The sequence below is a fragment of the Macaca nemestrina genome, chromosome 19 (genome assembly GCF_043159975.1).
Source record: "Macaca nemestrina isolate mMacNem1 chromosome 19, mMacNem.hap1, whole genome shotgun sequence".
Classification (NCBI taxonomy): Eukaryota; Metazoa; Chordata; class Mammalia; order Primates; family Cercopithecidae; genus Macaca; species Macaca nemestrina.
In genome coordinates, this window is record NC_092143.1 from 2,106,131 (window position 1) to 2,133,717 (window position 27,587).

General features: G+C 44.4%; 1 long non-coding RNA gene across 2 annotated transcripts; it reads right to left on the minus strand.

The window, feature by feature from the left end:
* On the minus strand, window positions 1-27,247 carry LOC105489283 (uncharacterized). 2 transcript variants are annotated; one of them, XR_011617310.1, is made up of 4 exons: window positions 23,943-27,247; window positions 23,465-23,615; window positions 2,872-3,054; window positions 1-2,652 (listed from the first exon to the last, which is right to left on the minus strand). It is a non-coding gene; the product is annotated as an uncharacterized lncRNA (long non-coding RNA). The 2 variants fall into 2 exon arrangements; XR_011617311.1 differs by lacking the exon at window positions 23,943-27,247 and adding an exon at window positions 23,858-23,922.
* Between the last annotated feature and the right edge of the window lie 340 nt (window positions 27,248-27,587).

A 27,587-nucleotide genomic window follows, 5' to 3' on the forward strand; every position in this document is an offset into this window, starting at 1 on the left:
TCAAAGTTTATTTTTCACTCATGCAAAGTCCACTGCAGATCAAGATGATTTTCCAGGTCAGTCGCCCTCCGTGGGGGGCTCAGGATCCAGGCTCCTTTGGTCAGGAGCCCTCATCTCAGCCTGTGCTGTCCCTTCCCAAAGGGCCAGTGCCGTGCAGGACCTGGGCTGACTTGTAAACGTGTCTTCCTGCAAACGTCATACATCTCTTCTGCCCACATTTCAGTGGCCAAGTCAAGTTCCAGGACCATCCTCATTCTCAGGGCAGGGGAGTCAAATGTTCTTACATATCCAGAAAGAGAAAGGGCCCAGAAAAACTGAGGGTGCCAGCATTCTCCACATACCCTGCTCTGTGTGTGAGAGAAGAACTGGAATAATTCTCTGACAGGTGAAGAAAATCATATTTATTTATGCAGACAAAGAAAATAAATTGTGCATTATCAAGAAACTAGAGAACTGCAGACCCAGGATGCAAAAATAGTTTGGTTTTATTTTACTCCATGGTCAACCTTCCTTTCACAAATGATGATGTCTCCCAGCAGGCTCCTGCTGCTATTTTGAATGTCATCAGAACAAAAGGCAACATACTGGGGCCACCACAGAGATCGGGTGGGATCTGGTAGGAAGAGGACAGAATACCAGGCGGTGATAGATGATTGACATGTGGATACAGCAAGGGTGCACTGCTTTCTCAAGAAGAGTTTTATGATTAAAGGAAAGAGAGACGCTTTCAGGGTTCTTCAGAGAAACAGCAGGCAGACACATGCAGATGGAGAGGAAGTCTGCGTAAGCGGGTCAGCAGGACCCACTGCAACGTCCCTCCCGCTCCATTCCTTCTTCCCCTTCACGGGGTTTTAGTTTGGGCCACAGAGTCCGGAGAGCGACAAAATGCCCTCCAGCCTCTCACCTTGGTTTTCTTTCTGGCGGATCTGAGCCACCTTCAGGTCTGTCCCTGCACGTCTCCACCCAGCTTTAACGGCACCCAGTTGGGAATGACTCCCACACGTACACAGCCAGCCACTGCTTTCTGAGCTGAAGTTCACCTGAAAGATTCACAGGCATCTCAGGTTGAGTTCGCTTAACCTAGAACTCTTGACTTTTGATCCTAGACCCACACACATCCCTCTTCTTACCCTGACACTGTCCACGGTGACCACCAACATCCTCATCCCTGCAGCCGCTTAGTGCAGGACTTCCTCTCATTCCTGGTCCCAGGTTCCATCCCTCGCAGGCCCAGCTGGTTCCACTTCAAACCCCGGGTTCAAGCACAGCTGCCTTCCCTGTGCCCGTCTCTCCACTTGCCCCAGACTGGCTCAGCCGCCCCTGGTTGCAGCTGCCTCTGCTTTGCTTTTGGTCCCTGTGATCTGCGTTCCCCACCACATCACATTCCACCGCAATGTTTTTATTTTTAAACAAATCAGATAATGAAGCTCGCCCACTGGAAATGTTCCATCAGCTTCCTCTGAACCTGGAGTAACACCTGGGCCCTCTCTGATGTCTGAGGCTCTGCATGAACTGGGTTCCTGCCTTGCTTCTCCTCACTGACCCCCAGCCACCTTCTAGATTTTGTCGTTGAGAAATAATGATTTACTCAGCAAGTGTGGACCTCCACCGCGTGCCCAGGTCTGTTTTGTGTGTTGGGGATGCAGCAAAGAATGCTGGGCCTGATGGGACTTGATCCCAGTAGTTCCCAGCAAGGGGCTGCTTTCCCTTACCAGACATACTTGGAAAGAAAAGCCATGTGCCTACACTTGCCGTTGTGGTTTGATAGCATCTAGGAGACACAGACGGCAGGTCACATCTGCATTGTCCAGAACCATCCCATCCTGTGATTTCATGCAGCGACATGCCTCATGCCCTGCCTGCTCTCCTCGCAAATGGGGCACGGAGGGTCGGGTGGGTGTGAGCAGGGGAGCAGGGATGACACCTGGGATGTGGGAACCCCCCATCATGCCCTGCTAATATCATCGGCACCGAGTGTGACTCAGGTCAAGCTTCTTTAGTCTCTGCTGGTCTCCATTCCCTTCACAGGACAGGAACAACGTCCTCCCTGCTGTTGGGATGTGTGTGTGCTCCACAAGAGAAGTGAGCAAGATACACCTAATAAGTGGGCAGTGTTATTCCTACTGCCCCCCAAATTATTAAGCTCACCACATGACATCTTTCTTATCCCTGAAATGTGCATCAGAGGAGGGAACACACAGAAATCGTTGCCAGTGGAATCCAGTTAGACGTCTTCTAGGAGCCGAGACGCAGACGTTTTTACACCTTTCTGCTTTCTGCGAATCAGTCACCTGGCATTCTGCGCTTTTATCTGGGGTCACAGGAGCACCAGGGCCGCCTTGATTTGGGACTCCGTGGGCTGCACATGCAGGCATTCTTTACTTTTCTTATAAATAAAGAGTTTTTGGCCCAGCAGCCTGGCCATGACATCTGGCCACTAAATTCGCATGACAGTCATGAAACGCTCCCATAATCAGTGACACAGGGTGATTTTCCGCCCCTGACAAGCCCCTGTATTGAGTATGATAACAGTTAACTTTGTCTTCATCTGCTGCTGGAGTATAATATCAATCCATTTGATGATCCAGCCAGCCAAGCCCAGCACTTCTGTATCAATCTTCATAGAGTGCTGCCTGTTGTCTAACAAAAAGCCTGAAATGAGATCATTCAATCACTTTCTGCTGGCCGGCTGTTCTCCTGGAGGAGTTTGAGCTCCCTGTCACTCTCCCACCTTTGCACAGTGAAAGCAGCAACACTAATTGCAATGGAAATACTGAAATGCACCAGAATTGAGCTAACCGTGCAAACCATGAGTAGAAATAAAGCAGGGGCAGATTCCACGGCGTCCACGGGAGAAAAATAGAAACTCACTGTGGTGCAGTGCGGAGGGCAAGGGCGCGTTCCAGCCTCCAACTTTCTCCAAATGTGCTCTGCTGGTGAACGGACTGCGGCCTCCTGAGGGGATGGTCGCTGCCACGCACCATTCTTCAGAGATGGTTGAACAGGGCGTCTGTTGAATGAGCAATTACCCCCTAAATATCTTCTTGAGTTTCCCTAAATTTAAAACAAAATAAAAAGGTATTCTTTTGTTGTTGTTTTATTTTTGTTGTTGTAGTTATTGTTTTGAGACAGGGTCTCACTCTGTCATCCAGGCAGGAGTGCAGTGGTGTGATCAACCTCACTGTAGCCTCAATCTCCTGGGCTCAAGCCATCCTCCGACCTCAGCCTCCTAAGTAGCTGGGATTACAGGCACCCACAACCACGCCCGGTTAATGTTTGTATTTTTATAGAGAGGAGGTTTTGCCATGTTGCCCAGGCTTGCCTCGAACTCCTGAGCTCAAGCAGTCTTCCCACCTTGGCCTCCCAAAGTGCTAAGATTATAGGCATGAGCCACCATGCCTGGCCATCAACATGTTTTATACATTTAAAAGCAAAACCAGAAAAAAAATGCATCAAATCTAAAATATGTCATAATAATGTCAGAGGGGAAGATTGCATAAATACATATTCTATATTACCCACATGTTAAAATAATCGTAACAGTGGGAAAGAAAAGAAAAAATGAACAGCCCAGCAGCTAACCTTCCTTTCTGCTGTTCCCACTCTGTTCTGAGAAGTCATAAATCCCATGAGAATGAGTTTCTTTGTGTAATCAAAGGAAATGAAAAATTAAAGGATACCTGATAAATCTAGAAACTTTTTCTCCATCGAGACCGGAGGAAACAGTAAATGCTCGTTAAAGTGGTAATAAATTTCAGGGTGTGGTCTTTTCATAAAAGTATCTGAGGTATGCATAGGTGTGTGTTTCCATCTGAAAATCTTTTGGGCTTTCAGAGTTAGTTGGAAAATGTAAATGTCTTATCCATGAGATAGGATACATTTTCTAAAGTAAACTCACACCTAGTCAAGCAGGCTCCGGAACTGGCCTCCGGCATGTTGACTGAGGTGCCCGAATGTCCACTGTCCACACCTGTGAAATCACGTAGCTATGTGATGGGTCTGTAATGTGGCCATCTTTTGGGGGAGGGCATATTATTACAAGTATTCTTCTGTATTACTCTGGAAATTGCTCTGGATAATGTGAGATATTAAGAGAGGCTGTCATGTTCAGGCGGTGTGGTGTGTTCTGTCCCAGCGGGCCAGGTGCCAAGAAACATGTTAATTATTTCCCTTAATACTAAACCTTTATGTTTTAAATACAGTCTCTCAGAAACCCAGGAAGCAGATGTGCAGCCGTATAATACAATGATGAGCCCAACCTGATATGAGTTAGGTGTGCCAGAGGGAATTGCAGGGTGTCAGCTCTGCATAACCGGCCTCTTTGCACATCTGTAGTTCAGGATCCGATCCCTGTTTGGCTTTTTGTGCATTTGTTTTTCCCCTCCTCTAGGCAGCACAGGAAAAAGCAATGTTCCTAATTATTTCCTCATGATGTAATTTGTCTATAGTTTACACACACACACTCACAGAGCTGCTGGTGCATTATTAAAAAGATGGAAAATCGTATGAAACCACATAGAAGTCGTATCCCATGGGTAGAAATGAAACATGAGATACAAAATATGGGAATCATTTTTTTCTTTTGGTGAACAATTGCCTTTTTGATGACCTCAGAGTGAATGTGTGTATCAGTTTATTTAGCTTTTAAAAGATGTAAACAGCAACAAATAGTCCATTCACAACGGATCCACAAAGCAGTGCTGGTTTTATAAAAGGTATGTGAACAGAATGAATGTCTCTTCTTATCCAGGCGATTCCTCCAGCTTTCTCCACTCCTGAATGTCTACTGACCAGCTCTGCAATGTCACCAATTTTTTCAATCATCCAAATACCCCCAATTCAATTAAACTCATCAGCTCTCTGCCTATGGTCCTCTGGACACGCAGCGCCATCCAAGAGGGGATGAGGACGAGCGGGTGCTGTCCCCATGAGATATGGTCCAATCAACAGCCAAAGTTTTACGTGTCAGTTTTGATATATCCGATAATAGCTGTAGGTTGTTTTGCAATGTCCAATGTTCTGTGAAGATGGGCTTTTCATATTCTTTATTGTTTTTTACTGACAAAATGTTGCCTGGACTTTTGCAGTTTTGTGAAATGAAACAATAGTAAAAACAATATACAATTTAACCCGCATTCTCCTACCTGGGCTTCCCGGTCCTGTGGCTGGTTTTGGTCGGGATGTAATGAGTTCCTGTTCATTGATCCCTCATAAGCACAGCCTTGGTGATTAAGCGCCACTCACAACCAACGCACTGCCACTCACCGGGGCCCTGCAGCGTCCCTGCAGACCCACCCCTGTCTGTGGGCACCTCAGCCATCCGTAATTATACTTCACGGTCTCTCGGAGTCTGGGCTGACAGAAAATGAATAAAGCCAGTCTTCCCAAAATGGGTAGGGGCTGCTGTGGTGTTTGTGCACCTGGTGGGGCTCTGTATTTACACCACAGGTAGCTTGCTGCTTCCCCAGGGAGCCTGATTTGTTCCTTTCTCATTCCCCTTGTACAACCCCATTTTTATTCCACGTGGAGACACCATCACGTAAGGCACTGATACACAAGTCATCAAATTCTGCTACTCTTGAAACCAGCCCACTGCTCTTCCCCAGACAGGCACGCAGAGACACACGGAAGGGTTGTGGGTGACAGGCGTGCAGGTGTGCACATGGATACTCGTGACTGTGTGATCGTGACGTGCACACCACTCCTGCTGTGTGGGGCTCTTGGTGAAAAGCCTGCTCTGGAACCTTGAGAGCTGAGGCTCAGGGCCACTCGGGCACATCTCAGCACCGAGATTCCGTGAGCAAGGGATTCCTGCGTGTGAGGGCCCCGCCGAATGGGATTCCTAGTGCTCACTGCCTTTTCGCAGTGGTCGCCGGTGTGAGTTGGTGTCTGTTAGCAGAAATGTCCCAGCATGAAGCCCTGTTCCCATTTCAGAGACTTCATCATCATCCTGGGTTTCCCGGACATCCTCACCTTGACATTCAGGAACATTCTTTGGAAATGGGTGTGGACAAGTAGATTGCACACACTGCTGATTTGGAAAACTTAATTCCCCAAATGTAAGAAAAATGTTTGTGGGCACTCCTGTCTTATTTTTGTGTGTGGGGAAAACACCAAGGCAAACGTGTATCACTGAAAGTGGCCTCTGTTGGCCTCTGTCCACAATGGGAGTGGCCACCGAAGACCCCGAGGACAGAGCAGGCGCCGGGAAGGAAACCACAAACGCAGCCTGGCTCGGGCCACACCACAGCTGTGCACAGCCGTCCCCGTGGGAGGGAAGAAGAAACCGAGGCCCAGAAGCTTGAAGAACTGCTGCAGGCTAAGCGAGGGACTTGCATTTTAGCCCAGACTTGCCGGATCACGAAGCCCCGCTTCATCGTGGAAAAATGTCAGGGTGGGCTGTCGTACCCTGTCGCACCTCTCCATGAGCAGGTGAAATCGAATGCGTTATTGCTTCTTTCTCTCTCTGACAAGATCTTGTCCTTCAATCTGCACTTCCTGCCCTGGGGCTGGGCTGGCATTTTGGAACCCTCAGCACCATGGACCCTGCCGGACCACAGAAGCCACCAACACCTAGTGTTGGCCTGCACACTGTGTGGACGGGAGCCCCGGACACCTGTCCAGTCCCTTAGGGGCTGGCGAGGGGGACGCAAGGTTGGGGCCACAGGACGCCGGCAGTGGGGGGAGATGGGGAAAGCGTGGTGAGGCAGGGGTGAAGCCGCGGAAACTGCAGTGAGGAAGCAGGATCTTCCACAAATGGGCACATGGAGCCTCCCGTCACTGTCACGGAGTTTTCTGAAAGTGTCGACCAAAGCCTGTGGGAGCATGAGTCATCTGCACAAGCGGCCTTCAGTCCCACAGGTGTGGAGGAAGAGCCTGGATGCTTTGAAGGCTGCAAAGGCCAGCAGCTCCGCCCTGGGTCCTCCTGAGCCAGTTTATCTTCCAGCACCTCCTTCTCCACTTCTGTAAGGTCAAGGGGAGGGAGACGGCCAGGGATGCTCTCTGAAGGGCTGTTTTCTGCTGCAGAATTGGGCTCTGCATCCGATGTGGTAGGGGCAGGACTCAGCGCTGAGGAGGGCTGTGGAGCACACCCTGCTGCCATGGGCCAGCCTCATGTCACCCCTGAGGCCCACAGTCACCGTGGCTTTGCGCCTTCCCAGGTCTGGAGCCAGATTCTGGCTTCTCCTGGATCCTGGCATCTCCTGTTTCTTCCTCCTGCGTCCAGGTCCCCAACAGCACTGCACTTAGGACACAGGCCTGAGCCCATGGAGCAGGAAGTGTAGGGGGTGCAGGGAGACCAAGGGCAGGGCCACACAGTGGAACCCGCTCCCTCCCCTCCTCCCTCTCTCTCCTGTCCTCCTCTCTCTTCCCTCTTTCCTCTCTCTTCTATACTCCTCTCCCTCTCCTCCTCCCTCTCTCCCCTATCCTCCTCTCCCTCCCCTCCTCCTCTCTCTTCTCTTCTCCCTCTCTCTCCTATCCCCTCTCTCCCTCTCTTTTCTCCCTTTCCCTTTTCTCCTCCCCCTCCTCCCTCTCTCTCTCCTCCTCTACTCAGTCTTTCCCTGTTTCTCTTCAGCTGCGTCTTACAGCAAAACCATCATTTATTTCTTGTACAAAGCGATTTAGCGATCTCTTTACTGCTTGCTGTAAACACACACTTGATGAGCCTCATCTGAGGGACTCACCTACGGTCTGCTGGTAAAATAACACATTTTATTTTCGCACTGTGCCCATTTTACAAACGAGATAACTGAGACCAAGGGGAACTGTGACTTATCAAGGTCATGGAGCTTTCGGTGTCAGGATGAGGGTCACACTGAGGCCTCTGCCTGCTCCGTGCGGAACAGATATCCTCTGCCCCTCAGCCCTGGAGGATGGAGAAGAGCAGGCAGGTGAGACAGGGCCTGAGCTGAGAGGGTGAGATCTTCCCAGGGCCGAGCGGGAGTGCAGCAGGTGCAGTAGGTGCAGTGAGCAAAGGAGTTCCGAGGGGCAAGCGCGGAGTGTCTCCAGGGAGAACTGAGCAGACCCGTGGGTGGCAGAGCACGGGCCTTCCGGGTGACTGCGAGGCTTAGCCCAGTGTGTGCGGCATCCTGACTCCTGATGGGTGTCTCCGTGTTAATTTTCAAGGCAATGGGGAGATGTCTGAGCATGCAGGAGCCATATATGGGGAGGTCTCACTAAATCTCTATGAAGTGCAATCTTGCAGGGGTTTTCAAAACTGACTTCAGGAGTCTAGGCCGGGCGCGGTGGCTCATGCCTGTAATCCCGGCACTTTGGGAGGCCGAGGCAGGCGGATCACGAGGTCAGGAGATCGAGACCATCCTGACTAACATGATGAAACCCCGTCTCTACTAAAAATACAAAAAAATTAGCCGGGTGTCGTGGCAGGTGCCTGTGGTCCTAGCTACTCAGGAGGCTGAGGCAGGAGAATGGCGTGAATCTGGGAGGCGGAGCTTGCAGTGAACCAAGATTGCGCCACTGCACTCCAGCCTGGGTGACAGAGCGAGACTCCGTCTCAAAAAAAAAAAAAAAAAAAAAAAAAAAGACTTCAGGAGCCTAAAGAGAGTCTATAAGAGTGGACGAGTTCTCGAAATCACATCAAAAAGATGAAACGGACAGAATGATGTTGGGCAGGGAGCTGGGCAAAGAACGTGGCTGTGGGATGCATTGTCCAAGGCAGGAAGGACGTGGCCCTTGGCGTGGGCAGAAGATGTGGAAGCAGCACCATCAGCTCTGCTGTAAGGCCCCAGCCTGGAGAGGACCAGCATGCACAGAACGTGGCTGGACCTGGATGTGGCTCATGGTGGCCCTCGCTACCACTAAGTGGAAATGCTCACTTTGTCCTTGGTCAAAATTAGAGAGGGAGCAATAGATTTGGGGAGGCATTTGCACAAGATGCCTAAGCTAAGAATAGCAATAGATTCGGGTAGCAATAGATTTGGGAAGGCATTTGCATAAAACGCCTGAGCTAAGAAGACCAAAACATATCTTAAAAGGAAAGAGGCGCTGAGGTGAAACTCTTAGGGAGAAATCCATTTGAGAGAGAAGGAGAAAGAGAAGACTTTAGTGGCTAAATTGGGTTGACAGAGAAGGACAAAGCAGAGGAAGTGAGGAGAGGAGGAGGAGGGAGAGGAGGAGGGAGAGTAGGATCAGTCAGATGCAGTGCAGGGTCTCATTTTCCTCAATGGTTTTCAGCTGAGTAGTCACTCATTGTTATGGTTTTGAACATTTGCCATGGATTCTAAGTGGGTCTGCATGTTCACTAGCACCGTTTCTATCATCTGGAATTCTTTCCCTTCTCTCTGTTTCTCCCAAATCCCCTCATCCTGCAGGTTCAGTGTAAGTCACCTCTCCCTCTTCTCTAAGCAGCATTGGTTGATATTCCAGGAAAAGTTAACTCTTGTATTGCTCCTAGGTGATTTCCTGTGTGTGTGGCTGATCCCCACAAATAAATTGTATTTCCTCTATGGTGAGAACTCACAGCACTTTGCAAGGTCTATGTTCAAGGAAAAGACTTGAACTCCTTTCTGACAGAATGACGAGATGAATCACACACTGAATAAACTACAGTCAGAGGGACCGAGCTCTCTGTGCAGCCAGAGAGAGCCAGGGGCAGGATTTGCTTTCTGCTCTGAACAAGTGGGTACTGGACACACTTTGCAGCAACTATTTAGACAGTGGATTGCAAGCAACACAGAACTGCCAATGCTGAGAGAAGGACACAAAAGAAGTGAGCCCTGAAATTGTCCGCTGTCTCCCTGGGGCCTTTCTGAGTCTCAGGACAAGGAAGGGAAACTGTAGCAAAGTGTATTTTGCTGAGAGTCGAGGAGACAAACATCTGAGTCCGTGGAGGTCGGGGATGTTGGAATTTTCAGGGTTAAGGTCTGAAGAGGGCAGAGCTATCCAGAAAATGAACCCTGGGAATATGTACATGGACCTCTTTGAGTTTTGACTGGATACCACTAAGTCCCATGCATATAGGGTGGACTCTATGGGTGGTCAACCGAATGGTTCCTGGAGCTCTCCTGGGTGGGAGGAATTCACATTCCAACCAGCATAGTAGAAACTATCTGCTGATCACTGGTACATAGAGTAGATATCCTCAAAAAAACCCACATCTTGGCATTCGGGATGAACTATTCCTCGAGCAAAGGGTAGTCCAGCTCCTCCTTTGAAAAGACCAAGCAAGTTCACGAGCAGCTAATTACCTAAATAAATTAAAACATACTTGACCACTTTTTAAAGCAAGAGTTGACAAACTGTGGCACAAGGGCTAAGTTGGATGCGCAACCTGGCTTTCTAAATAAAGTTTTATTGGAACACAGCAGCACTCGTTTGCTTGCATATTGTCTATGTTTACTTTTGCACTGCCGTGGTGAGGTTAAGCAGGTGCAACAGAGACAAGGTGGCTTGTAAAGTGTGAGATATTAATATTTACCATCTTACCCTTCACAAGAAGGGCCAGCTTCAAAGAAGAAAACAAATTTCAGACACTCAAAAACATAATATTCATAGTGCCCAGGATCCAAACAAAAATACCAAATACGCAAGAGAGCAGAAAGGTGTGAGCCCTTATCAGTAGAAGAAAAATAAATGAAAATAGACTCACAAGTGAGAGAAATGGTGGGATTAGCACATAAGCAATTAGTGTCAATATACTCCATATGCTCCAGGTTTTAAGATGAAACATGGGCAAAACATGGGGAAAAGGGTGCACACAAAGGAACAAATAGAGTTTCTAGAAATAAAAAATGTAGTATCTGAAGTGAAAAACTCATCTGAAGGCTTCAGAATATTAGCTACTCCAGAAGATCAGATCAGCAAACTAGAAGGTACAGCAAGAGGAGACACCTAAACTGATATCTAGTCAGGTATCTGTCTGAGGCACAATTAGAAGAAAATGCAAGAGACAAACAAACAGACAGAGGCCTCGAGACAAACAGACAGAGGCCTCGAGACAAACAGACAGAGGCCTCGAGACAAACAGACAGAGGCCTCGAGACAAACAAACAGAGGCCTCGAGACAAACAAACAAACAGAGGCCTCATGACCTATAGGACATCTTCAGATGCACGACCTGGGTATAATTAGGGCCCCAAAAGGAAAGAGGATGATGAGGACAAGAAAGAATGATTAAATATTTTCCCAATTTAATGAAACAAATTATTCAAACTCAGAAATTTCAGAAAAATGGAATAAGCCTGTAGTAATTATATAAATTTAATTTTAAATTGAAAATATTCCATAAAGAGTGATTAATGTCTAGCACGCTTCACTGGTGAATACTTTTAAACCATTAAGGAAGAAACAATAACAAGATACAAACTTGATAAAAAGCTGAATTCTACGGGTGCACTTCCCAATCGGTTTGATGAGCTCAGAAAATGACACTCCACTGCCTGGGCACTTGGCATGCTGAGAACATTGAACTAAAGGAAGTAAAAAGGCCTCAGAAGCAGCCTCGGGACAAAGGACTTTCTGACCTTCCCTGTTTCTCCTGCCAGCTCAGGGTGGAACTCTCTCTCTGAAGGTCTTTTCCTGAAACCCATGCAGAAAGAACATAACTTTCTTCAATTCCCACCCGGACACCGGACACTTCATCAACTAAAGAGGATTCAACTCAGTTCACGGGGCAAGAGTGAGGAATGTTGTCAACCTAGGCGGACACTCTTGCAAGCTATTGTCTGTTCTTTGTCCCATTCAAGTCTCTTGAAAAACATTCACTACCCCTCAGAATTGCCTACACCTCCTCCCCATTTCCTGTCTCCTATGTAGAGGTTATTTAAGCCTCAACCATCTGGCCCTTCATTGAATTGATATTTTGTACTGCTCCCGTGCACACTTGCACATTAAGAAATTCATGTACTTTTTCTCCTGTTCATCTGTCTGTTGTCAGTTCATTTCAGTTAACCTTCAGAGAGCAGGAGAGAGGTTTTCTCTTCCCCTGCATTTACTCCAGTACAGAAAACTATGATAGAACAAAAAAGAAAACTGGAGATAAATCTCTCTCATGAACAGATACAACAATCTTTCACATAATTTAACAAATCAAAGTTCAGAGAATATAAAAATAATATATCATGACCATGTAGTATTTATCTCAGGAATCTAACATTTATAATGTCATAACTTAATTCACCTTATTAACAGAATAAAGGGAAAAATTATCATCTCAATAGATGCAGAAAAAGTACTTGATTAAATGCAACAGGCATTTAATATAAAAACTCTCACTAAGCTAGGAATAGAAAGCAACCACCTCACCCCAAGAGAGAACACCTACAAAATCCCACTGCTGCCTTCATACTAATTGCTTAGGACTAAGTGCTTCCCCAGGGTCAGGAACAAGCAAAAATCTTCACTTCCATCACTTCTATTTAGTACTGAACTGGAAGGCCCAAGCTAGTGCAATAAGGCAAAAATACATAAATAAAAGGAATACAGAATGAAAAGAAAAATTAATCTGTCTTTGCAGAAGACATGATCATATGCAGAAACACCTCAGGAGCCTACAGAAACACTACTAGAGCTGGTAAGCCAGTTTAACAGGCTAGCAGAACGCAAGGTCAACATACAGATATCAAGTATGTTTTTATATACAAGCAACATATATTTGGAGTTGGGAATAAAAGTAGTGTTGACAATTGCATCAAAGCCATAAATGTCTTGGAGGTAATTTAACAAACCATGAGCAGGCCTTGTGCAATAGAAACCACAAGACAAAGTAAGACCTGAATGAAGTGGTCAGTTTCCTCCCAGCTGGTCTGTAGGTGCAATGGAATCTCCTGCAAATCCCAGCATACATTAATGTGCAAATGCAAAGAATACTCAAAACAATTTTGAAATAAGAGAAAACCTTTGAGGACGGATGCCACCTCATTTCAAGACTATTAAGTTACAGCAATTAGGGGAGTGTAGTATTGGCTTAAGAATAAACATATCTATCTGTAGAACAGACGGACACTCCAGAGGTAGACCCACACATGGCCAATTGTTTTTTCCACAAAGTTGCTAAGTAATACAATGGAAAAATGATCATTTTTACAACAGACAATGCTGTAGATCATAGCATTAAAAAGCATTAACTTCAAATGTTATTTCAGGCTCACAAATTAAACCCACATGGAACATAGATCTAAACAGAGAAGTTCAGACTGTGAAACATCTAGAAGAAAATCCAGGAGAGAATCTTTGAACCTTTATGTAAGGGATATGGTTTGGCTGTGTCCCCACCCAAATCTCATCTTGAATTGTAGCTCCCTTAATCCCCATGTGTTGTGGGAGGGACTCAGTGGGAGGTAACTGAATTAGGGGGGTGGTTACCCCCATGTTGTTCGCATGACAGTGAGTTCTCACGAGATCTGATGGTTTTATAAGGGGCTTTTGCCCTTTTGCTCTGCACTTCTTGCTGCCGCCGTGTCAAGAAGGATGTATTTGCTTCCCCTCTGCCATGATTATAAGTTTCCTGAGGCCTCCCCAGCCATGCTGAGCTGTGAGTCAACTAAATCTTTTTCCTTTATAAATTACCCAGTGTCGGGTATGTCTTTATTAGCAGCATGATAACAAACTAACACAGTAAGCAAATGTTTCCATGCAGGACATAAGAAAGCACAAATCATAAAAGAAAACCTTGATAAATTTGAGTCAAAACTGAAAACTTTTGATCTTTGAAAGATGATGTTAGGAAAAAAAATGTAAGCTACGCATCCAGATAAATATTTCTAAAACACACATCTGACAAATCCTTTGTCTCAAGAACACAGAAAGAACTCCTTCAACCCAAAATAGTTTTATTAAAGAATCATGTAAATAAACTAACCATGAATCCCTGTGTGACCAAGGAGCAAATAATAGAAGGATGTGATCTTTCAGGGCCCATGGGTGTGACCTCCATGATAAAGTCACAATTGAGCAAAGATTTGGAGAAAGACCATCCAAGGCAGGGTGCACACATGTCCCAGAAACTGAAGAACAACAGAGACACCTGGGGTGTTGTGGCATGAACAGGAAGTTGGAAAGGCTGCCGGGCTGAACCGTGGGGAGCCTGGAGACCTTGTGAAGAATCCTGTCCTTTGTGGATGTCAGGATATCATGCTCAGCTGAAGCCAGCATGTGGCACAAGGGATGGAAATCAGTTCATGCTCTTGAAAGAGTCACCTGTGCTAGCCAATCACGGACATGAAGGGTGGGGGAAGAGCCAACTTGAGGAATCCACTGAGAAGACCACTTTGAAGCTGGAAGAGAGGGGCTCAGACTAGCGAGGACCTGAGAGAGGAGCGAATGAGCAGACTTCAAGAATGGCTTGGAGACAGGCGACAGGATGAGGTGATGCAGCTGATAACGAAGGTAAAAGGGACCAAGTTTGGGAGCCGAGAAGGGGTCTCACACTTTAAGACATGCACACAACTACATCACAGATGTAGTTTAGCCAAACCTAGAGCTGGGAGAAGCCTGGGAGGAAAGTGAGTGAGATCTTCCTTTTTGCTTGGGCAGGAATTAAAATCAAATTTTCTCCTAGGGGACAGCACAGAGTGAGTAGAGAGGACCTGGGCAGAGGTCTGAAGAACCTCAGAATTCAATGTCTGAGAAAGGAAGACGTAAACTTGTACATCAGAAAACAGGATTTTCTAGAAGGATAAGAGGAATTCTGGAGAGCCTTTGGAACAGAAGCTAAGAGAAGAGGTTGTTTCAACATGGAAGGAATTCCCTCAGTTGATAACAGAAGCATGCCTGGGACCTAGTCATTGAGGTTCTTCAGGAATTAATAAACATTGTTTCTCCGGAATTATTGATTGGATAAATCATTCTCTGAGTATGGTTCAAGGATGTCTGGGAGACTCTGAGACCTTTCAGGGGTCCATGAGGCCAAAACCATCTTCAAAGGCCTATTGCGACATTAGTTGTATTATTTTCTACTCTTGTTCCTTCGCAAGTGTGCGTGACGCAGTTCAACAGCACCCCAACACTTACATGTTCATCTGGTGAGACTGGCGGTGATATTAATTAATGCAATGTTTTCATGTTGCACATTGAACGGGTCAACATTTGGAAGGTATCACAAAATCACAATAGAAGATTCATTGCATGTGTGTGACAGACTGTTTTTTCCAAGTATGAAAAGTTCATTGCTGTGTCTGATTCCAACTCATCTTAAGAAATTAACACTTTACTGAGTTTTAGTATATTTTCAGGAAACACCATACACAGTAATCTCAGAAGATATTAAAATACTCCCTTTCCAGCTCTGTATCTATGCAAGGCTGCATTTTCTGTATCTACTTCAGCCAAAAGAAGGTTTTGAAAGCAGATGCCAATATGTTTCTCTTATTAAGCCAGACATTAAAGAGATTGGCAAATATGTAAAACAAGGCCACTCTTCTATTTATTCTTAGTTGTTGAAAAATAATTAGTTTTATAAAAATTATCCTTATGATAATATGTACTACATTTATCACTGTTATTTTTCAATGAGTTAGTAAATAGTAAACATTTTTATCAGTTTGAACTTCTAATATGGTAAATATCAATGGTTAAAACCTGCATAAACATAAGCCCTTTGGATAGCTCAGTAATTGTCCAGAGAGCAAAGGAACTCTGAAACCAAAAAGTTTAAAAATCATCAAGGTGAGGAAAATGGAGAGTTAAATACCTTACTGATGCCTCTTTTGAGAAGCCCATTTATGAAGATAAGGAGAGAAACATGTACATATAGGAAGGGTCAAGGTATTATAATTAAGGTTTTCAAAGTGTGCTCGACCTCATGTTTAACGGGGAGATGTGCATGCAGGCCTGGCCCTGGGGTGATGTGTGCTGTCTCAGGAGGAGCCAGGACAAAGTGCTGTGGATGAGTCCATTCTCACACTGCTCTAAAGAAATGCCTGAGACTGAGTCATTGGTAAAGGAAAGAGCTTTAATTGACTCACAGTTCCACATGGCTGGGGAGGTCTCAGAAAACTTACAATCATGGCGGAAGGCAAAGGGGAAGCAAGCACCTTTTTCACAAGGTGAGAGGAGAGAGAAGTATAAAGGAGGAACTTCCAAACATTTACAAAACTATCAGATCTTTTGAGAACTCACTCACTATCATGAGAACAGCATGGAGGAAACTACCCCCATGATCCAATCACCCCGCTCCCTCGACACGTAGAGATTACAATTCGAGATGAGATTTGGGTGGAGACACAGAGCCAAACTATATCATGCTGGGAGAGCCAAGGGGAGGGATGCCTGAGACTCAGGCCCTGGGGAAGACTTAGCATAGATGGGAACATGGTTATCAGGTCTTGCGATGCACAGAGTTGAAAATACACATAATGTATGATCCAGCCTACACGTTAGTTAGTGGGATGGTAATAATGGTACATTTTTACCTCGCTTAAGGCTTTATAGATGTTCTGTTTATAACTACTTGTAAAATGAAACATGTTTATGTACTTTTCCATATGAATGTTACCTTTTGCAGTTAAATAGTATAAAGTATCCTCATTTGATCATTTCAGTGCAAGAATCAGATAGTAAAAGATAAATAGAATCACTACTGCATTTTTTAAAGGGGGGAGAGATATTAGAATGATACTCTTGATAAATTATCTTTTCCTGAGTGATCAAAATAAGACTTTCTTATTATTGAAAAAAATCTCTATAAAAGTGGAAAGAATCAGAAAAATAATCCATAATTAGATATTTTGACAAATGTTTCACTATTTGAAAATTTTCCCTTTAGTCTTTTCTAGGTAAAATTATCTTTTTCATACTCTGCTCTTTTCAAGTAATATTATATAACCAGCATTGCCACATCATTAAAAACTATCATAAATATTTTTTCCCTGTCTTATAATCTTTGACAAGAATGCATGTATCATCTATGGATTTATGGAATTATTTATGAAATGTTGCAATTTTAATTTTTTCCATTATCAATGATTTTGAAGTGAATATCTACCTCTATATCTCTATTACCTATTTTCTATCTATCTATCTATCTATCTATCTATCTATCTATCTATCATCGATCTCTCTGTCTATCTACTATCACCTCCTCCATCTGGGTAGATCACTAGAATATGAATCATTGGTTCACTCAAGCTAACTTAAAAGTCTTCCTCAAGTTTCTCCATAATATTTTCTTAAGCATACTGATTATCAGATTGTTTTTAACATGATAGGTGAAAAATGCTATTTTTTTTTTAGCATTTTTGCATTTAGCAAGTGAAATAACTGAAAAATGTTCAGTTCACTTATTTCTCACTTTATCTAATTACCTGTTTATGTAATTTTTGCAGAACAAATGTAAAACACCAGTAATGATATTAGAAAAGAATTCGAAAAAATACGCCTGTAAGTACCATACCCTAGAAAATCACCTAGAAAGAGTAGAATTACTATTTTTAAGAGTTTAAAATTTATTAATTCTTAATCAAATTTGTAATGAGTATATATTTTAGGGTTCTTAAAAAACATTAACCTAAAAATATTTCAGAAGTTTTTTGGTAGCTTAGTTATTATGAATCATAAAAATTGAAGACGATTCTAGATCTATTTGAAAAGATGACGACAGTTCTACATGCGCTTTTTATGAAGGTTTAGAACTTTTGGTCAAATGGATACCTTTTAATAAACTGTAACTGTGATAGAAATGTGACTGTCTTCTGATTTATCTACATAATTCTAAGAAAACTCTGCAAACTTATGAGGGCTTTCAAGGGATATATTAAATCAAAAAATAACAAAAAAGACATAAAGAAAAATCAGTCCCAAAGTGCTAGTGCAGTGCTTGTCCACTGTGTCATTTTTTAAAACACTTTCAAAATGTCCAAGGGTATCTCAACAGTTAGACAATGATAGATCAAACATGGATGTGTGTGCAGCTATTTAAATGAATACAAAGTGTATATATTTGTACTATTATTTGTCAACTGTGCAAAGTTACACTTTATATTAATGACGAAAGGAAAGAAAAATGAAGACAGAAAAATGGCTGATTTTCTAGGGTATGGTACTTATAGGCATGTTTTTTCTAAATATATATATATATATCACTTTTCTAATATCATTACTGGTGTTTTAATTTTTTTTCTCACCAAAAAATCAAAATGAGAAATAACTTCTAAAAAAGAGAAGCTCAAACTGAAGCTAAAATAGTTTTGGAAAATATTTTTAAGTATAATACAGGGGAGTCTACTCAGTGCCTGCAGAGGCAGAGACATTGTGGAGCCATCAGCTGTCAGAGTGAGACGGGCAAACGCACTGTGAGTCAAACAGCCCCTGATCCCCGACGGAATACAAGACTGTACTGCTTCCAGCTCTTCGATCTGCCCAGGAATGGGACGTAAAGGGCATATTTTCCTAGAGTTCTTTATTTTTGTTACATCAACAAGTTGTGGTTGACACGACACAGGATGAATGGAAGCAAAATCCCTGCTTTCAAGGTGCTTACTACTTAAAAGTGTAAAGCTGTAAGAAATGAATGAACTCAGAATAAAAGAACTCATCCCTATCACCCACAATATCTTAAGTTTCTAATCAGACCTTTCAGACCTAGAGTCAGCGTGCCCGGGATGCGAAATGCGTTTAAAAAGTGTTTAAGTTAATGTTACAGTGAGCTCATTGGCATTTGCATGTACTGACATTTTGTGCTTAAATTTGTAATCTGAACTTTGCGTTAACAAGTTTTTATGTTTAATTTCTTCTCCATCTTTGGAAATAACAGAAAGAAACCGACAGTGCTTGACAGTGTTTGCTTTTAAATTGCCCGTGTGGGCTGTGGCATTCCCACCTCACGGCGTTGGAGAGACTGACGGAGGAAAACCTACCCTTTGCTTCTCCTGCCTTTCTGCCCAGCTACCTTCTGAGCAGCACATTGGACTTGGTTCTGTTGTCTGGAATTGTGCGACTGAAAACACATGAAGACTACGTTTCTAAAAAGTTTTGGTTTCATAGAAAGGGATGATAGTGCAAACATTGTGGTGAAGGTATTAAGACAGAATGTCTTCCCTTGATAAAAAAAATTAAAAATTATAGAAAATGTGTTTAATTTCTGTCCAACTAAGGGTGATCGAATTGGATTAAACCAAAGGATCTGAGCCCATCACACACCTTGTATTATTAGAATTCCAGCAACAGCTTCTAAGCAACCAAATTAAGAAGAGGCCAATGGATGCAGTAAGACTGAACCTCCTGGTTAGGCTGCCTTGGCTCTTTTTAGCTGTTAGAGCTCTTCAGCCAAGCACTGTGCCATGGATCCCTGGAGCAGGGGTCTGGGGCTGCCTGGGTCTAACAGGTTCTGGGGGCCCCGAGCACCCACAGGTGCAGCTCTCCCCTGCTCTTCTCAAAGCCAGTGTCTGTTGAGCCCACAACACATCTCCTTTGTGTTCCTGCAGCCTTTCTTCCTGCTTTCCATCTCATCTTTTCCTCTCCATGTAACCCCACATGCTGGGTGCTGCAGAGCAGGGAGGGAGCAGGAAGAATGGGGAGGGGGAGGGGGGAACCCATTTCCTTTGACGCTGCCCCCTCTTGAGTTTGGCCACGACAGAGACCGTGACAGTTACTACCCGTAGCCCTGGCCTCCCCCTGCCATCCAACCACCAGCACCCAGGACACCACCCGACATCTTCTATTGGCTCCCCAGGATCCAAAGATGCAGATTTGAAATCAGGGTAAGACAGGAGCGAGGAGGGATAAAGATGTTTGTGCAGTTTGAGGGGCTTGCTGTGCTTGGCATAATACTGCCTATGCTCCAGACAGAGATTTTGCAAACTCTATCTGCTCTTAGAAAGGGCTATGAATTTCTAGACGTAGGAAGCTGATAGGTGTCTCCCTGCAGTGCAGCCACTGGGGCTGATGAACCTGGATTTCACCGAAACCACACTCCAGGAAACCAACAACAGCCTGGAGGCTTTCGTTGTCATGGATTTACTTCTTTTGCTATTTTGTCCTTAATGCATTTTCCTTGTAAAATCTACAATTGTTGCCACTTTTTGCTTTTTTTTTTAGAGACCTCAAGCAAGCCCTCCATGTGTTAATGGAAGGAAGGCTGGCTCTGACTCCATGGGCCCGAGTTCAAGTGCTCTTCAGTGCGTGACCTTGGAGAAGTTTAAGTTTTGTGACCTTAACATTCCTTACTGGGGCAAGGGAAATAATAGTGACTCTTTTCCTATGGTGAGACTCTAGGGAGGTACAATATTAACAGAGCTTATAGTTGACCAACTTTAAGCTTTTACTTTTCCATAACATTTATATCATCAGATAGAACTGTCAGAAGCTATTATTTGTGATAACTAACACTTAACTCTCAGGACCTGTTGTGAAAGCTTTGAGCTAATTTTGACTCATTTTGTTTTACAAAACCTCATGGGGCAGAGCTCGGATTTGAACCCACGTCCCCAGTCGACACTGCTGCCTGCTTCCGATCCTTTTCTGCTTTAACTTACAGATAAGACATGGCCCATTTAGAAAGGTGTAGCAATCTTCGGGACAGGAAGTTACTTACCATAAAGGACTTTGTTAAATTAAAGCTGTTGTGAATGACTTCTGTGGCCATTCAACTGCTCTGCGGGTCACCGTAGGCTTGAATTTCACATTTGGGAAGAGAAGGCACATGAGGAAGGAAGGCCCTGCATTTACACGGATCAGGGCCATGCGCTTGGGAGCTCTGTCCCAGGGTTCTTATTTAATGCTTAGAGCATTTTACAGATAAGAACGGCAGTGGAGCCAGGAGCACAGCTGGCGGGCTGCTGAAAGCGCTGGAGACGGGTTAGAAGCCTTGTCCTGGCTCTTGCCTCACGCCAGCCTCCTTCCGTGGAAGGAATGTTGGAGATATTTTTTCCACAAATATGGAAACTTGGGCCACAAAATGTTAAGTAGTTTGCACATTAACACATCTACATCAGAGCTAAATTATTGCATCAAACTATCGAATTATGTATATACATTGATAATACGTATCTAACGAAAAAATTCCCCCTTATTGTTAAAAAATAGATTTTTTTTCTTGGTTTTCTTTTTAATTAGGAAGATGCACAAATACCCAAACACCAGCGCTGGTTGCAGTGGGAACACCAGCTGAATGTGTCTAGGTGGCTGGGTGGTTGCCATGGAAACTCACCGGGAAAGAGGGAAGGGGCCTCCGAGCCCAGGGACCAGAAGCTGAGCGGGCCACATTGCCCTCTTCCACCAAGGCTGGGCCTGGGCTGTACCCAGGGGTAGGAGTTCTCAGCTTCCTCGTGGAGCTGGATGTCGTTCCCCACAACTGCAAGAACCCACTTGACCACGAAGAAGTGATTGATGGGATTTTCAGACCCGGTTTCTGTAACAATTTGGAAGTGACTGGGTGTATTTAGTCAAAGGTGCTTTCAAAAATATTCATCCAATTTTGACTGGATGGGCCCTTAATATTGATGTTCATTTCACTTTCTTTTTCTTTTATCAACTTAACACAAATGATTAGACGCAGAAATTGCGTGAAATTCCCCCAATGGTGAGAGGTGCCTCACTGTGAAAATGCTGATCATAATTCCTCAACTTTCTGCGTTCAGCATGAAGTTATCATGGAAACAGCCACATCAGTTCCTGCCTTATCTCACCTTTTCCTTTTTTCCCTAAAAGTTCCTGTGGCAAGGTTGCCATAGGAAAATATTAAGGTCTGATTTATTCATTTTCTTTTGAGATCCCCGATTGGTACTTAATGTGAAATAATGCGAGCGGCCTGTGAAGACACCTTCTCCAGCGTGGCAGATCTCCGGTTAAATTATCCGTGGTATTGGGAACTTGCAGGTCGTTGACTATCCCAATTTAATTTGGGTAGTACAGGACATTTCTAATAATTAATACTGTAATAACACTTAATGATCTGCACTCATGCAATCTGAAAATCCAGCTAATGGTGCAGTTTTTAGTGATTGCACAAACAGCAAGTTTTAAATGTGTCAAATGCTGCTATTTCAGCATCCCAGTGCCATGACGGAGACCCTGCCCGTGGGGTTCCCGCTGACCCCGACCCAGAGCCCAGACATGGATTTGACGGCGATGGGGTTGGTCTCCAGGGAACCTGCCTGTTTGAAGTTGGATGCAAGGCAGGAGACTGTGAGGGAGACACCGAGCGTCCTCCAGATGGGGGTGCATTTAAAAGCTGTGATGATAGTCACTGGAGAGGCAGCAGAGAAATTGGAAATAAGGAACAAGATTGCAGAGACTCTTTTACAAACTTCATTAGAAAGGAATTAATATTTTGGAGGTCTGCCCAGCAAATAGCGATGTATCCATTAACCTTACGCTCGACCAATCATGCCGTGCTATTTGGCACAACACAAAACTGTGTTCTTAGGCCCTTCTGCAAGTACAGAAGCTCAGGCCTCCTCTGGAAACTCTTGCTTTCAAGATCTAAAGTTGGTAATTTTACATTTTGTTGAGAGCTATATCCTTTCATTGTTTTATTTTTAATGGGGAAGACATTAAATTGTATACCCTGTATAATTTCCATGAGAACAGAAAGTGGTAAAACTAAAATTTAAAAATATAGTTACTAGAATTACAGTACTTGTTAGTAGTGTAATAATTTGATTTTGTCATTATATTGTGCACACCCTTAATGATGCCAGAGTTTTAGAATTTTAGTCACCAATTATTATTTTTTTAAAATAGGCAACAAAACATAAAGGAATGTACAAGGAAAACAATGCTGTTCTAACCAAACACCATTTAAAATCTCTTTTTCTTTTTTTTTTTTTCAGTGCTCCTGGAATGATACTTTCTGGGCTGATCTCGTTAGAGCATGGAGATGAGATGTCGGCCATTATCAGCTGGCAAGATAGAGCTACAGGCAGACATACATAGATACATGTGGTGTCAGTAACACAATAATTGGTTTTTTAGTGCCTCAAGCACTTAAAATACTTTTTTTTTTTTTTACAAATATCACTAACTCAAAACTGCATTAAAGTATTTTAAAATTAATTTTAGTTTTTATTCTGCATTTACACAAGAGGAAAACAATGGAATATTTTTTGGAGAAAATTATTTGTAGTAACTATTAACATTGCAAATTCTACTTCTTTTCAGTTTTGCTTTTATTTCAAATTATGCTGTTTTGGGTTGCAAAACAAAACACAAAAAAATAATCCAATGTTTTGGCATTGGATCCGTTTCTGGAAAGGAAACGTGTGCTCACTGGTTGGCATGCATTGAGTTTCTTAAAGAAGCCTGCAGAACTCGGAAGAGCGCGAGGAAGACACCAGATGAAGTATTAGGAACTCACGAGGGGGAACGAGAGGGGAGAGGATTAGCAGAGACCGATACTCTGACACCGGGTGTACCAAGCAGAGCCCCTGCTGCCTCCGGGAAAGCTCTGCCTCCGTCCGCTGGGCCTGCACCCCCGCTCCACTGTCCTCGGGCCTGCCCACGGGGCTGGCATGAGGGCAGGCTCTCACTATCAATGAGACTTCAATTAATTCAAACAAGCAAACGCACATACCTCAACGCCATTAAAGTAACGTGAAGGGCTTCATTGCACAGGAGCTCAGGAATTCAGAGCCAGGGCGCAAACCCTCGGCCAAAAACTTGCCTTCCGCTCTTCAAGCTGAGCGCTCCAATAGTGGTATTCATCTACCACGTGCTTTCCAAAACTGAATAAATAAATAAACAATAAGCTAAATGAGTCTACACCACCTTTTTGTGAGTTGGATGAGATCAGCTCCATTTTATAGATAGGTAAACTGAGTCCGTGGAGATAACTGAACACTTGTACAAACTTCAAAGGGAATCAGTGTCTGGGGCATCCCAAATGTAGTTCTTTAATGTTCACACCTCCCCTGGGGAACAGGGACTATTTCAGGCTCGCAAACACAATGGAAGCCGCACGACACACCTTTCCAGGGGAGTGTGACAAAAACAGCCCCTAAAGCCCTTTGGCATTAGGAATCCTCGCTGCTGAGCGAACGTTCAACACCTACCTACTGACCATGGGATCTAGCCTCGTTTGGTGCGTAACAAATACACGTCCGAGGTGACGCACTCTTGCGTGTCTGCGCCACGTCAGGGGAAGTGGAGCCCCCTGCTGGATGCACGATAGACCCCGGAAGCCCCCGCATGCTTCGCTCTGGCTTCTTGGCGACGCGCTTGCGTGTCCGCGCCACGTCAGGGGAAGTGGAGCCCCCTGCTGGATCCCCAATAGACCCCGGAAGCCCCCGCATGCTTCGCTCTGGCTTCTTTGCAGGTCTGCAGATGGTCACAGTTCTCAGGGTCATTCTGGCAACTCTCTAGCAACTGTGGTTGATTTCTCTTTTTAAAGGGCATTTTGCTTTCCTCGTGCACGTGTGTACTTAACTCAGCAAAGGTGAAGGACACGCTGCGTTCAAGCTGCTCCACCAGCCCTGGGCAGAGCTCACACCATTCTTCAGGGCCCTGGGTGAGTTTAAGGTGGACCTGGAGGCTCTGAATTACCGCAGCACAGAGTCTTTCTGGACAGCGGCCAGAGCACCGCCGGAGAGGGAAGCCGGAGTGGGTCCCTTTGCCGGGATGCCTGGAGGCCACCATGATGAGGGCTAAAGTGGCTCATTTTGAACCAGGTTTAGTGATCACAGCAAAGCCTGGCCTGTGGCAGAGTCCTGGGAGAGTGGACAGGTCCAAGGCCTCCACGTCAATATCTGCCACTTTCTTTTATGCGGACAGACCTTGCAATGTGCTGGCATGGCACGGGACGTCACCATGGGTGGAAAGTGGCGGCGTCAACTCGGTAAGCAGATGGAGGAAAGGCACGCGGTCTGTGCCGTGTGCTACTGGGAAATACAGGGAAATGTGGACCTCAGACGTGCCAGGGTCTAACATCGTGACTTTCAAAGAATGCAGCTTAGTGACAGTCGTAACCGTGCTCAGTGAGTGCTCCCTGCCTCCCTTAAATTCCGTGTGAATGCTTTTGCCTCCCTTAAATCATCACGTGGAATCACAGAATGCTCTCCTGCGGTAGGAACTTTGCTAGCCCCACTTTACAGATGGGACACTGAGGCCTCGGCAGGGTAAGTAACTCACTCATGGAACAAAGCTGGCCCTGGCCTGTCTGAATCGCGGGTGAGTGACTCCAGCACAGTGCTGTGCCTCCTCCGCTCCATGGCCTCTGGAAAAGGAATGGAAATTTGCCAGCGTGAACGGGGATGACGACGGCTGGGGTGGCCATGGCAGGTGCCTGGGCTGCCCTCCTCTCCTGGCTCTGACAGCTCCAGTGGAAGTCAGTCTGTGTATTTACGCGAAACAAGTTCACTTGCTTTCCTCTCTAGGGTCCTCTGCTGTTATGCATTTCATCTCCCAAAGTCGCATCCCGCCACTTCCTCCCATGCCCCATCATTGGGTGTAGTGAGCAGTGCCTGGCTTTGCGGCAGGACCTGAGGGAGGGCAGGAGCAGCTGGCCTTGGTGGCGGAGACCAGGGTTTCCAGCCACGTCTCCAGGCTGCTACATCCTCGTGCATGAGACAAAAAGGCTCCATGGGTAGATTTGAGTTTTAAATGGAAAAACTAGACAATTTGAAAATGTTGACCTGAGTCTGCTCTTTGAGGACCGTTGTCCCACCCCACCCGTTTTCTGGAGCCTCCCACGTGGGGACTTGGAGCCTCTTGGACTTTGGTCCAAACCTCCCATCTGCAATAGGAGAGGTGCCTCTCCTGCCCCCCACCTAGAGTGACGGTCCCAGCTGCTCTGTGCTGGGCAGCAGCTCGCAGCCCCGAAGCCAGGGTGCCCTGAAGGGCCTTCGCAATTCTGTCCCCAAAGCAGCAGCACAAGGAGGCAGGGCCGGGCCCGGGGAGGAAGCTCCCCTGCCTCACTCCAGCTCCAGTAAAGGCAGGAGCCTGGGATTTGTATGAATAAGTATCGTGAGCCTCAAATTTGTAGACCAAAGAATTGGGCTATTAATGGGGCTTGGCAAGGAGATAAACGTGTTTCTGTAAGATATCACAGCTGTATGTCGACTGTCAAGGAATTGAAAACATCTGGATGGCTGGCTGACTTGCTGGTTCGTTGGAATCCTGACCAGATGTTAGGTATCATGTCGACAGGGCTGAGGCTTCAAGGTAACTACGACGCAGAAACGTTCTCATCGTATAAAGTAGGTCCTGGCCTTTGGCTCAATTTACATATCTATCTATCTATCTATCTATGTATCTATCTATCTATCTGTCTGTCTATCTGTCTATCTATCTATCTATCTATCTATCTCTCTGCTTGTGTGTATATACATATATATGCATAGAAACACTGTTTCCTGAAACTAGAGAATGCATTAATAAGTTTAAAACATACAAGAGGATAAGCTTGTAGGTTTTCGAAATATAGATAGATGCCATTTCTGTTTTGCTTTTAAAAATAGAAATACAATAATTGAAATAATTATACTTATTTAAATCTCAAGCCATCTGAAAAATGACTATTATGTTTTGACAAAACATAATATTTTTAAATGCAGAAAATTGACAGAAATTATAATGCATCTTATAGGTCATTTAAAATTTAGAAATGTAGATTCATTTAAACATCAACATGTTTTACACATTTGTTTGCGTTAAGTACATTGATTTGTGCTAACACTTCTGTAATTTATTAATATATTTAAAATTTTTCTCTTTAAAGTAGATTTGTGTTCACCCAGACATTCATAGACAAACTGATGCCCGCTACAGTTACATATCACTATGCCCTCAAACAGCTACATTAAACATGTCAGATCATGCCACTCTAAGTGGGCTATTTTCTTTCTCTTCTCAAACATGAGGTATCCATGCTTTTATTAGAATAGAGCATGAAAAGTTCAGTAATTGTAAAACTTGAGGTCTAATATTAAAGGAGTAGTTCTCATCAGAAACAACATGGCCAGGCCTGATTCTTTTTTCCTCTGTGTTTTAAAAAAATTCTTTTTATATACGATCACTTTCAAACATGCATTTGAGACTCTGCACCAAAGGAAAGTGTCCACATGAAAGTGCGATCATCAAGTGATGATTCCATTCATCACTGAGATACGAATGGAAAAGAAGACTCCTAGGAGGCAAAGAAAGCCACCGTGCTAGCCGGCTGGTGTATATGGTTTCTAAGAATAAATTGTATTCACTTGGACAGAACAAATTATTGGTGCAGGCATAGATTTAATGGAGTATTATTTGGATTAAAAGATACTTGTCAATCTATTGATTTTTGATGTGTTAATATGATGCTCCCTGTTTTTTCTTAACTTTAGTAGATACAGTTTCCAGTGGTTGCTAAAGTTAACTTATTTGCGAGAAATATATTTCGAAGCCGTAATACACAAGCAAAATGTAAAGAAACTTCCACCTTTCCCATTAAGATTCACTCAGAATGACTGCCGTCATATCCGTTCATTTTTAAGTAACATATTAAGAATTTAGCGAAAGTTTCAGTCTTGGAGGTACTGCTCTAAGAACAGCAGCATTATCAGCAAGAAAGACTGACAAACTCTTTGCCATGGAGCCTTAGAAAATAATATGTCTTTTCTTAGAAGAACTTGGGTTCACATCAAACCCTTTATGTACTGTTGTCAGATTCCTTCCAAGGTCAGATCACAAAATGAGTAATTATCGTTAAAACTAGTAACAAG